The sequence below is a fragment of the Rhinatrema bivittatum genome, chromosome 5, assembly GCF_901001135.1.
Source record: "Rhinatrema bivittatum chromosome 5, aRhiBiv1.1, whole genome shotgun sequence".
NCBI classification, from domain to species: Eukaryota; Metazoa; Chordata; class Amphibia; order Gymnophiona; family Rhinatrematidae; genus Rhinatrema; species Rhinatrema bivittatum.
The window spans coordinates 7,242,185-7,254,408 of NC_042619.1; positions in this window are offsets into that span (position 1 = coordinate 7,242,185).

Consider the following 12,224-nt stretch of genomic DNA (forward strand, 5'->3'; position numbering starts at 1 on the left):
CTCTGTCTTCCTACTGACTGCAGAGATGGTTAGGGAGGATCTGCTGTACATTCTCCTCCATCTAAAGGATAATTCTCATGAAATCTTCAACAGCTGTGTTATGGAAATAAGAAAACAGATGAAATATTCAGCTTGTCAAAAATTGAGCCCACAGTACAGTTAACATAAGTGAGAACACTTTCTGGGTTTTTATACTGCCAAATGGATATAATATCAAGTAATTAAGTGAATTAAATAATTTTAAATAAGTGAGACACACTAACAACAAGGCATTATCTACCTCAAGGCATTTCAATTATAAGTATATGAGAGCTAATTAACTCCTGTCTTCGAATGTCATAAAATGGTCAGGTTTTCACAAATAGTTAAAATGAATATGAATATTGCATGTAGCGGGGTGGCCAACTCCAGTCCTCAAGAACCACAAACGGGCCATGTTCTCAGGATATCCACAATGAATATGCATTAGATTAATTTGCATACAATGGAGGCAGTGCTCTCAAGGACCAGAGTTGGTCACTCTTGGCATAATGTGAGTGGGTGTATGCTGTACCACAGGGTTAATTCAAAATCACTGAACCTCGTGTATAATTCCCATAAATTTCACAGCAAAATGCTCTTAAATTATTTAAAGTAAAAGGTGTTGGTTTCATATGTTCTTACGGCAGGAACCATCCAGGTTATCCCCTCCGTTTTAATCTAATCATTAACACACCATCCTTCCACCTCTTTTTTTTAGATTTATCGAGTGCTGTGAAATTTATAAATTATGAAAGTGCGCTTGTAACGTGACGTGTTATTCCTACACTTTAAAATGTGCCCTAAGCGGCTTCTTGTGTGTACATAAGAGCGACCAAACCACTGCTTAGCTGCAATTAAATGGCGTCTTTCTCCAGTCCTTCACTGAACCCGACTTGCGCAAGTTTCGAACATCATCCTTCTTCAGGAGTAGATACATCTTTGTCATTTCGTTGTTCTAGTTTGACTAACCAAACTTGTTCTTTTGTTCTTACAAATTTTCGTGCACCAAAGCCTCCTCACTGACTTGTTAAATAGCGGTTAAAATGCTGTGAAATTTATGAGAATTATATACGAGCTTCAGTGATTTTGAATTGATATTATAGTTGGGAACCTTTGCAGATGATCAATTGAGATATTGGGTGTACTACAGGGTTAGGCAGCAGCAGTCCTAGAGAGCTACAACCAAATCTGGTTTTCATGACATCCACAATGAATATGCATGAGATTTATTTATTTATTTTCTTCTTTCTTTATTACTTTTATATACCGACATTCGATCTGAGACATTCAGGTACTGTAGGTATTTCTCTATCCCCTCCTTCCCCCTATCTCTATTTATTAGCTTTTACATATCGACATTCGTGGGTACATCATGCCGGTTTACAATATAACTGAAGGAGGAAAATACAAAAACCATGGTGGGGGGAGGAGAGCAGATAGGAAGAGAGAAGGGGCGAGAGAAGAGAGGGAAAAACAGGAAGAGGAGAAAAGGAACAGTACCTGATGGAAAACAACAGAAGAACATAATATGTAACATTTCAAATTATACACTCAGTAAGAGACTGTGTATGTGTATAACCTTATACACTGTGGATAACCATATAAATTATACACTCAAAAAAGTATTATATACAACAATATACATTATCTTTAACTAGTACATACAGAAGACACTATATATGACATTACAAATTATACGTTCAGAAAGGCAACTATATATAGTCTAGCAGGGTTGCTAAAGGGAAAGGTAGGGTTTAAGGAAAGGGGAAGGGGGTATATAAGGAGGTGCAGAGATATGGGAGACAAATCAGAGTACAATTAAAGGAATAAAGGAGAAGGCTATGAGTACATTAATGACAAGGGTTCTTTCTCTGAAGGAGTAGAGGGAGCAGGGGGGACTATGTAGGATCCGAGTCAGGGTAGCCCATTTTAAAGAGCCAAGTTTTAACCCCTGTTTTGAATTTCCGAATGCAAGGTTCTAGTCGGAGCTCAAGTGGCGCAGTGTTCCAGAGGGAGGGGCCTGCAATGGATTGGGCCCTTTCTCTGGTGGAGGTGTGGTGAGCACATTTAAGGGAAGGGGTTTAGAGAGGGTTCCTGAGAGTGCGGTTCTAATAGGACGATTGGAGGAGCGGAATCGAAGAGCATCCTTAAGCCAGGAGTGATTGTGGTTGTGCAGGGAGTTGTGAATAATGGTGAGGGTTTTGTATCTGATGCGGGAGGAGATGGAAAGCCAATGGAGTTCCTTAAGAATAGGGGTGATGTGGTCGGCTTTACGTGTATTTGTAAGGATTCTTGCCATAGCATTCTGCAACATTTGCAGGGGTCTAATAGTAGAGTAGGGGAGGCCTAGAAGTAAGGAATTGCAGTAATCCATTTTTGATAGCATTGTCGCTTGCAGGACTGTGCGGCAGTCATGCGAATGGAGTAGGGGTTTAAGTTTTTTGAGGATGTGGAGCTTGAAAAATCCTCCCTTTATGATTGTGTTAATGTGGTTTTTGAAGTTTAGTTGGTGGTCTAGGGAGACACCGAGATCTCGCACGAAGTAGGGAAGAGCATTTGAGGGGAGGGTGAGGTCACAAGCAGATGGTGGCGTCTGGTCAGGGTGATTTGAAATGATGAGGAGTTCAGTTTTGGAGGAGTTTAAAGCAAGGTGGAGGCTGCCTCTGCCGCCGACCTGAGGCCTGTCGAGGCCTGTTACTTCCACCACCGACCCGAGTCCTGCCGAGGCCCGCTGGCTCTGCCTCCCACCTGAGGCCTACCCCCTGCCACACGCTGCGGACCCGACTCGGAGCCGAGCCGGTCCCACCGGAAGAGAAGGAGCCTGCATCGGAAGCGCGAATGAGAGGGAGACACTTCGAGTGAAGAAACTGCGCCGAAACTCCGAGACGCCTACACACCCCCCCTGAGACCTGAGCAACCAATCAGGCTTTGGAGCCGCGCCCTGCTGACGCCCAGGAGGCTGGCCCTTACTGCCCTTTAAATTTGGGCTCACCTCTACGGCGCCGCACACCAGGCGTCGCGCGCATGAAGGAGCGTGACCTAAGGGGCCTGCCCCTTAGTGCACCCCTTCGTGCGCCCACTTTGTAACAGTGTTATTTCTGTGACCAGGCTAAGACATTACCTGCCTAATTAGCCCATTTGTTGTTTCTCATCATTTGTCATTCTTAATTGTACTAGCTACGTTTAAGTGCTTCATTGTCCCTCCCCCTCCACCGCACCCCTCCTTCTCACACAGCCACGTGCCTCCTCACTATACCTAGGCGGCACTGCCCCTTACATCGTAAACCCCCCCAATACACCTTCACCCTTCTAACCATCGCAAATCCCTAGTACCCATCATGATCTCCCCTCTCACACAATTTCTGGTCCTAACCACTCTAGCCATTTCCCTCTTTAATGCGCAGTCCATACAGAAAAAAGGACCCATAATATACGACCTGCTCACTGACTCCAACCCCGACATATGTGCTATCACGGAATCCTGGTTAAAAAACACAGATCAGGTTTTCCTAAATGAGCTCCCAACAAAAACCTACGACGTCCTCTCTGTCCCAAGGCCAAAAAGGAGAGGTGGAGGGTTACTCCTGGCAGCCAAAAAAAGCATCGGCCTCAAACTCCAAACCTCCCATCCCCCACCCAAATTGGAAATTGTGCTATTGAAATCCAAATCCTTGCAGGTCTTCCTCGTCTATGCCCCCCCCCCCCCCAGGCCAAATTGAACATGATCCCTCACCCATCATCGAATACTTTACTGACAACATCAAAGCAGACCTCCCTACTATTATACTAGGAGATTTCAATCTCCATGTGGATGTCCACCCTGCCACCCCCGCCTGCGAGATCTTTTTGGACACCCTCAAAGCCCAGGGCTTCAGTCAAATTATCACTGAACCCACACACAAAGCAAGTCATACCCTTGACCTCATCTTTGTTAATTCTAAATTCACAACCTCTACCCCCCCTGTAATCACCCCAGTTCCTTGGTCCGACCACTGCCTCATTAATGCCCTCCTCACGACCAGCTCCCTTCTACCTACCTCACAAAAACTCAGTAAAATCATCTCCTTCCGTAAACCCTGCACCACCGAAGATCTTACCCTAGCCTTCGATAAAGTAAGCAACAATCTCAACCTCACCAACCCAGACACCACTCTTCTCTCCTAGACCAATCTTACCACGTCCATAGCCAACGAGCTGTGTCCCATTATCCACAAAGAAATACCACTAACACTTTTTGAGAAAAGAAAACCTTGGTACTCCGCTGAACTAAAAAAGATTAAACAGGACCTAAGATCCAAAGAACACTCATGGCGAAAACAACCATCCACTCTACATAAAGCTACCTACAACAATACTTTACACACATACCGTCAAGCTATTCTCCAAGCCAAACGAGACTTTCACGCTGCAAAAATCCATGACTATCAGTTTAATGTGAATGCCTTATTCGCATACGTAACAAAACTAACAACCTCCACCACTTCCACACCCAACGAGACAAACACCAGTGATAGATGTGAAGAGCTAGCATCTTACTTCAAAAATAAAATTGATAACATTCTCCTTCACTTTCCCACCAACCCCTCCCCTATTGCCCCACTACCTAACGAGAACAGGAACAACCTGAAAACCTTTGACCCCACCACCAACATGGAAGTTGAGGCTATTCTAAAAAAGATGAAACCTTCCACTCACGTTTCAGAACCCATTCCATCAAAAACCGACCTAATCAACTGCTCAATCACCTCTGGCAGCATCCCAGACCCACTTAAATTAGCGGTAGTAAGGCCACTCCTTAAAAAAACTACGCTTGACCCCTCAGACCCTGCTAATTTCCGACCTATCTCCAACCTGCCCTTCCTATCTAAAATCCTCGAAAGGGTGGTAAACAAGCAGCTTACTCAGTTCCTAGAAGACCACAACATACTCCACCCCTCACAATTTGGTTTCCGGAAAGCTAGTAGTACTGAAACCCTATTACTGGCATTGTCAGATACCATACTCAAAGGTATGGACCATGGAAACTCGTATTTACTTGCCCTTCTAGACATTTCGGCAGCCTTTGACACCGTCAACCACCAAATCCTAATGACACGATTGGCAGAAATAGGTATTGCTGACACAGCCCTTTCCTGGTTTTCCTCCTATCTCACACACAGAGAGTACCTGGTGAAAATTGACAAATACGAATCCTCACACATCCCCATTACACAAGGTGTCCCCCAAGGATCCTCCCTATCCTCCACCCTTTTCAATATCTATCTCCTGCCCCTATGCCACCTTCTCTCCAACCTAGGCCTGAATTTCTTCTTATACGCAGATGATGTGCAGATTCTCATCCCGATTCAGAAATCCATAAACAAATCCTTACACTTCTGGGAATCATGCCTTGCCTCTATAAACTCCTTGCTGTCTAACCTCCAACTAGCTCTAAATACATCGAAAAATGAATTACTTATCATCTCCAATCATCCTGAACGTTTCTCACTCCCCACACTCCAAAATACCCCCCAGAACTCTACCACAGCCCACTCCCAGCTAAAATCCGAAGAGACCTAGGTGTCATAATAGACCAACACCTAAATTTTAAACCCCACATTAGATCTCTCCTTAAGGGGGGTTTCCATAAACTGAACATCCTTAAGAAACTCAAACCCCTCCTCCACACTGAAGACTTCCGCACTGTTATACAGACCACCATGCACACGAAACTAGACTACTGCAACTCCCTACTACTAGGCCTTCCTGCTGCCACCATCAATCCTCTCCAGATTCTGCAAAACTCCATGGCCAGGGTCATAACCAAATCACGTAAAAGAGACCACATCACCCCCATTTTGAAGGACCTGCACTGGTTGCCTATTTCCTTCCGCTCACAATTCAAAACCCTTACCGTCCTTCACAGCTCATTATACAATCACAATCACAATTGGCTAGATGAAATGCTACGTTTCCGATCTAACAACCGCCCCACAAGAACCGCCCATGCAGGCACCCTCCATACCCCATCCCTCAAATCTGCGCATCTAGCTTCCACCAGTGAAAGGGCCATCTCTATCGTGGTACCGCCCTATGGAATTCCCTCCCCACCTTCCTCCGTCTAGAGCCTTCCATACACATATTTAAGAAAGGAGTCAAAACATAGCTCTTCAAGCAGGCCTACCCTGATGAGAACCAAACATAGCCTATCTCCCTTGATCAGCTCCACCTTTGCTCAGCTTCCTTTTCCTTCCTTCATGCCCCTCCATTTTCTAGCTCAACCCCTACCCTACCTCTCCCATCAGCCTTTTCCACTGCCGAAATTGTTATATTGAGGACAATAACCATAACTGACAAGATTTTTTCTCAGACATATTGTGCCACACAAAATGTACATAAATGTATATACCGTAATTCCTTGTATATATACTTTTTTCCTCTTGTTCGCAGTTCCTCTCTTCTTCAATCTTTGTTACCTCTCTATCCCCTTCTGTGCCACCCTCCTCCCTTTTTGCCTCCTCCCTTTCGCCCCTCCCTTCTTGCCCACCCCCCTTCTTTCCTGTTTATTTATTTATTATAATTTCCCTCCTTTCCAGTTCAGTGTAAACCGGCATGATGTGTTTCACGAATGTCGGTACAGAAAAGTTCATAAATAAATAAATAATAAATAGAGAGTAGGGTGTTAATGGAAACAAGGCATGTTTCCCAAAACTTAAGAGATTTAGAGAGGGATTCTTGAATAGTGTTTCTGCATATAAGAAACACTTAATACCAAGATCGGAGAGGAGGTGGCAGAGCGATAACAGATATATATTAAAGAGCATGGAGGATAGTGAAGAGCCTCGTGGGATGCCTTGGGTAAGGGGGATGTGTGATGATTCAGAATTTGCGATTCTTACAGCGTAACCTCTATTATTGAGGTAGGAGGAGAACCAGTGGATGGCTGTGCCTGCGATGCCAATCTCAGGCGGGTAAGGATGATTTTGTGACTGATAACGACGGCAGATGTGTCAAGAAGGGCAAGGATAAAGGATTGTCCGTGGTCCATGCCCTTGAGGAGAGTGTCAGTTAGTGAAAGTAAGAGGCTTTCCGTGTTACGAGACTTACGGAAGTCGAATTGAGATGGGTAGAGATATGAAGGGAAGGTTAGAGATAGGCCGGTAGTTTGAAGGGTTGGTGGGGTCAAGGATAGATTTTTTGAGAAGAGGCTTGACATCAGCAAGTTTGAGGGGGTCTGCAAATTATAGTATCAAAAAAGCATACAAACGGGCCATATTTTCAGATTGTGACCAACTACTACAATATAGGAACAGACCACAAGAAAGTAATTTGTGTTTTGCCGCACACCAGTTCTACACAGCTTGTCAAATGAGCAATTTTACAAAATTGGCATGTTCTCAGTCCTCATCAAATGTTTCTACTGCCACCGATTTTCTTGTACTCCAGAGGGGTCAATATCAAACAACATGTAGTCAGAGCTGCCCCCTCTTTTCAACCCAGCTCTAATACATGTGGGCAGGTACAATGTGAGAAGTGTGGGTTCTGCACACAAGCTCTCACAGGTACAAATTGGACGGATCCTAGAGTGGTATCACTATTTACAGAAAACAACAGGTATGACCTGCTTTATGTGTGGGGGAGGTGATGAGTTGTCTGAAATCAAGGGCAAGTAGGGAGTTAAGGAAAATCTCACAGGACGAGGTGGTGGGGATGGCATCCACATGGAGGTTGAAGTCTCCTAGTATTACAGCAGGGGTGTCAATATTGAGATTGTCAGTAATATATTCAATGAGTGGGGATGGGTCCTGTTCCAGTAGGCTGGGGGGGGGGGGGCATATATGAGGCAGATTTGTAATTCTTTGGATTTAAGAAGGCCGATTTCAAATTTGTGGGGGGCATTGATGTTTAGTAGTTTGAGGTGTTTTTTAGTGGCAAGGAGGAGGCCACCACCTCATTTTTTAGGTCCTGAGATGGAAAAAATGTCGTAGGCATGCGTGGGCAGCCAGTTTATGAAAACATGGTCAGTGCTTTTAAGCCAAGACTCTGTGATGGCGCAGATATCAGGGCTGGAATCAGTAAGTAGATCATGGAGTATGGGAGCTTTTTTTTAGGAGAGATTGGGCATTGAAAAGAGATATAGCTAGTGTGGTGAGGCCCAGAAACTGTGTAAGTGGTGAAATCATAGTTGGTAGCAGTGATTTGCGCTGAGCAAGGGGGCGGAGGGAAAAGGGTGTGGGGTGTCTGTGGGAGGGGCGATATATGCGGGGGATGGTGAGCATGTTCAAGGGGACGCTACAAAGGGAAGAAAAGGGAGGGAAGAAAGATGAAATGAAGTAGCGGGAACACTAATGAGCGACCCTAAGGGGCACAAGAAAGGGCAAGCTCCTTGGTTGCGCTCCTTAGGCACGCGACACCTGCGTGAGAGTGAGAGATTTAAATGCAGAGATCCTGTTGCTTGTCTGACGTGTTCCAGAGGGGGAGGAGTTAGCTGCCTCGTGGTGGAGGGGAGGAGCGGGCCTGATCGGAGGGCTGAGCGCAGGGGAGCTCAGACCAGGCCCTGATCCCCGGTAGGTCTGCGCCGGACGTGCAGGCTAGGAGAGCAGTGGAAGCAGTCAAAAATATATTTGCATACAGCGCATGAAATATCTACCTCATGCATTTTCGTTGTGGATATCCTGAAAACCAGAACTGTTTGTGGCACTCCAGGATCGATGTTGCCCTGTCCTAAGGTAACACTGCTACCACAGTTGGTGCCTTGTACTTAGGGATGTTATTGTCCTCAAGCCTCTCTTCTGATGGAGTGGAGCTGTTATTCTGTGTACTTTTTCATTTTCACATGGCAATGAATGAAACCTTTTGATTCTGTAGGTCTGGTTTAAAATAACCGAGAGAACCTAATGGGTACAAGAAGAGTGAAGTCCAGTATCACCCCTGCACATTGTAAATGTAATTGAGAACAAGTGTCTCTTTCTGATTGAATGTATGTTCCAGTCCTTTTTCTCATAGAAGGACTTCATGTACAAGGCCTATATATGAATAGCCATGCTAGCCAGGTACAGTCATGGCTATCTTGTACCACATAGCAACAGATGTCCATCTGCAGTATTTTTAAACAAGTCAATCACCACATCTGAAAGAGGATATTGCATGCTGTGTCAGAGCCTCAGCAGTTCTTGTCAATCTTCCAGCACCTCTCTGTCCATTGTTGTGCATTTAAATAAATACAGAAACTTCAATAAAAGTCTTCAGCCCTTTTTGTTATTAAGCAGTCATTTTCAATATTTGTGTATCAATGCAACAAACACAAGAATCAATTACTACTTTATTACACTAAACCAATTCTCATACTTTTCCTGAAATCTTCTTAAATATTTTAGATCTCCTTAGGCCAGTACCAGTGGGCAGTCTCCTCTCAAGTGCAGCTCACTTGAGTCAGCAGCAAACATAGTACTTCAATACCTTCAGCTTCTTCCCTCTGTCAATGGACAGGAACCTTCAATCCTCAGGCTCTTCCTAGCTGAAAGATACCTTTTCCCCAATAAATTGGAAACTGATTCTCTGGTACCAAAGGCACTCAGTTCCAGGTTGAACAAAAGTACACTTTGACTCAAAACCAGGCAACAACAACAAGAGAGGAAGGGTGGAAAACGCCCATGCCTCAAAATGTGGAGATAGTTACTGAAGAAAGACAACTCAAGGTTGAAACTCCTCTGCATCAGGACACAGACAGGTCTATCCCCTGGAGGAGTGGTAGAACTCAGCTATAATCTTCCCTTCCCCCTGAGCTAACCTTTCACAGGAATGCCTCAATCCTCTGTGAAGGGGTACTGAGGTTCTCACATAAAAAGTCTCCAAAACTGAATCAATAAGAGCAAAACACATGCAAAAATTCAGTCAGCTTGGAAGGATGACTTCCAACAACAAAAGAACAAAATCCCTCTGCAAAAAAAAGTTAACAAATTTAACAGACAGAAGACAGAGAGCTTCTGCACTTAGGAAATTTAATTAAAAATCCCACACCCTAAGAAAGTGCCGGGTGATTAAAAAGGCTAAGGCTATACCATCTCAGTCTCCCACTCCTACTGATTACTAAATCTCTCTGTACCTCCTAGCTAGTTAGTACACCCTTCTGGTAAGAAAACCAAGGGTTTCCTACACGAGTATGGGAACCTTTTTGAAGACAGCAATGAAGAATTCTTTCCAGAGAAACCACAGCAGAATAACGCTGATTACATATGCTCACAATATACCTGAGTGGAGTCAATCTTTTTACACCTTAATTCATCCAACTCTGGATGCTAACTAGAGAATCTCTGTCATTTCCCTTATTGCATTTCAGAAACATACATCCTAGGATTATGCACACAAAAAATGATTTTGCTTAGTAAAATTATTTCATAGGCCTCCAAAATTTGTTTCATTTGTTTCAAGTAAAAAAATAATAATTATGTATTTCTTGTCTTTCGATCTTTCGTTTCCCATTAAAGTCAATGGGGGAAGAAATGCATCCTATTTTGGGCTCCAAAATTGGGGTTTTCTAATTAGTTGTAAGCAATTTGTGGGTACCCATCATCAGAAAAGGGAAGAGCAATCCAAGATACCAAGACTGTGTCAAAGAAGCTTGAATAGCCCAAGGCATCATCAAGAATCGGTTCTGGGGCCATTTCTGTTCAATAACTTTGTGAGCAATACAGTGGAAGGGTTGGAAGGTTAAGTCTAACTTTTAGCTGATGACACAATAAGATCTGTAACAGGGTGGACACACCTGAAGGAGCTGAGAGAATGAAAAGTGATTTAAGAAAGCCGGAGGAGTGGTTGAAGTTTTGACAGCTAGGAGTCAATGCCAAGAAGTGCAGTCATGCACCGGGGAGACAGAAAAGGAAGGACAGAGGTGGCAAAAGACTGACGTGCATGGACCAGGAAAGAGACTTTGGGGTGATAGCATCCGACAATCTGAAGGCAGCAAAGCAAACTGACAAGGCCTGCAGGGCTGCAGAGAGAGAGGAATGAGAGGATAGGATAATATCCCTGTACAGGTCTGGAGACTGGAGACTGTATCTGAATAAGGATAGAGACAGGATGGAGGCGGGCCAGAGAAAGGCAACCAGAATGGTGAGAGATCTGCACAGGAAGATCTACGAGAAGTGACTGAAGGACCTGAATACCCTGGAGGAAGCAGAGAAGAACTGAGACAGACCTTTAAGTTCCTGAAATGCATTAATGATGCACAAGAATCAAACCTTTACCATGGAAAGAAAGTTGTAGAGCTAGTGGTCATGATGTGAAACTCCAACACAGAGGATCCTTTGTGGCTTAACGATGGAAATGAAGAAAAGGGGTGACCTGTGTTAATTGGAGTACTCTGCATAGAGCGGCAGTTACTATCCAATACAAAATTCTTGCTGGGTAGACTGGATAGACCACTTGGGTCTTTTTCTGTACTCATTTACTATGTGACTATGATAAGGGCAAGTAGCCCAAACAGAGGCACCATGAGAGGAGCAAAGCACCTACCCCAAGACTCCAAAAGAGAGGTAAAGGGCACAAACATTGAAATGAAGATCCCAAGCACAAAAAGAGGCATGAACACGCCAAGGCTTGGAAATAACAGAGTGGCATCACAGTGCACAGTGGCATCAGATCTCCCAAGGCTTACAGTATGGGGCATGGCAAACAGCAAAGTGGTAGAAAAACCCTTAAGGCATTCCATGCGGGTATTGGCAAGCAGCACAGTAACATCAGAATCCCCAAGGTGTAGCGGGCTGGTACGGCAAACAACAGGGCGCCATCCAAACCCCTAAGGCAGGGCTTCCCAATCTTGTCCTATGGCCAGACAACCAATCAGGTTTTCAGGATATCCTCAACAAATATGCATGCATAAATTTGCATATACTGACTCTCCATGATAATCAAATGCAACTCTTGCATATTCATTGTAGCTATCCTGAAATCCAACTGGCTGTGGGGTTGCCAGGACAGGTTTGGGAAGCTCTGCCTTAAAGCATACAGTGAAAGAAAGCAAACAGCACCTAAAAACATAAGAACATAAGAACCTGCCATACTTGGTCAGACCAAGGGTCCATCAAGCCCAGCATCCTGTTTCCAACAGTGGCCAATCCAGGCCATAAGAACCTGGCAAGTACCCAAACACTAAGAAGATCCCATGCTACTGATGCAATTAAAGCAGTGGCTATTACCTAAGTAAACTTGAATAATAGCAGGTA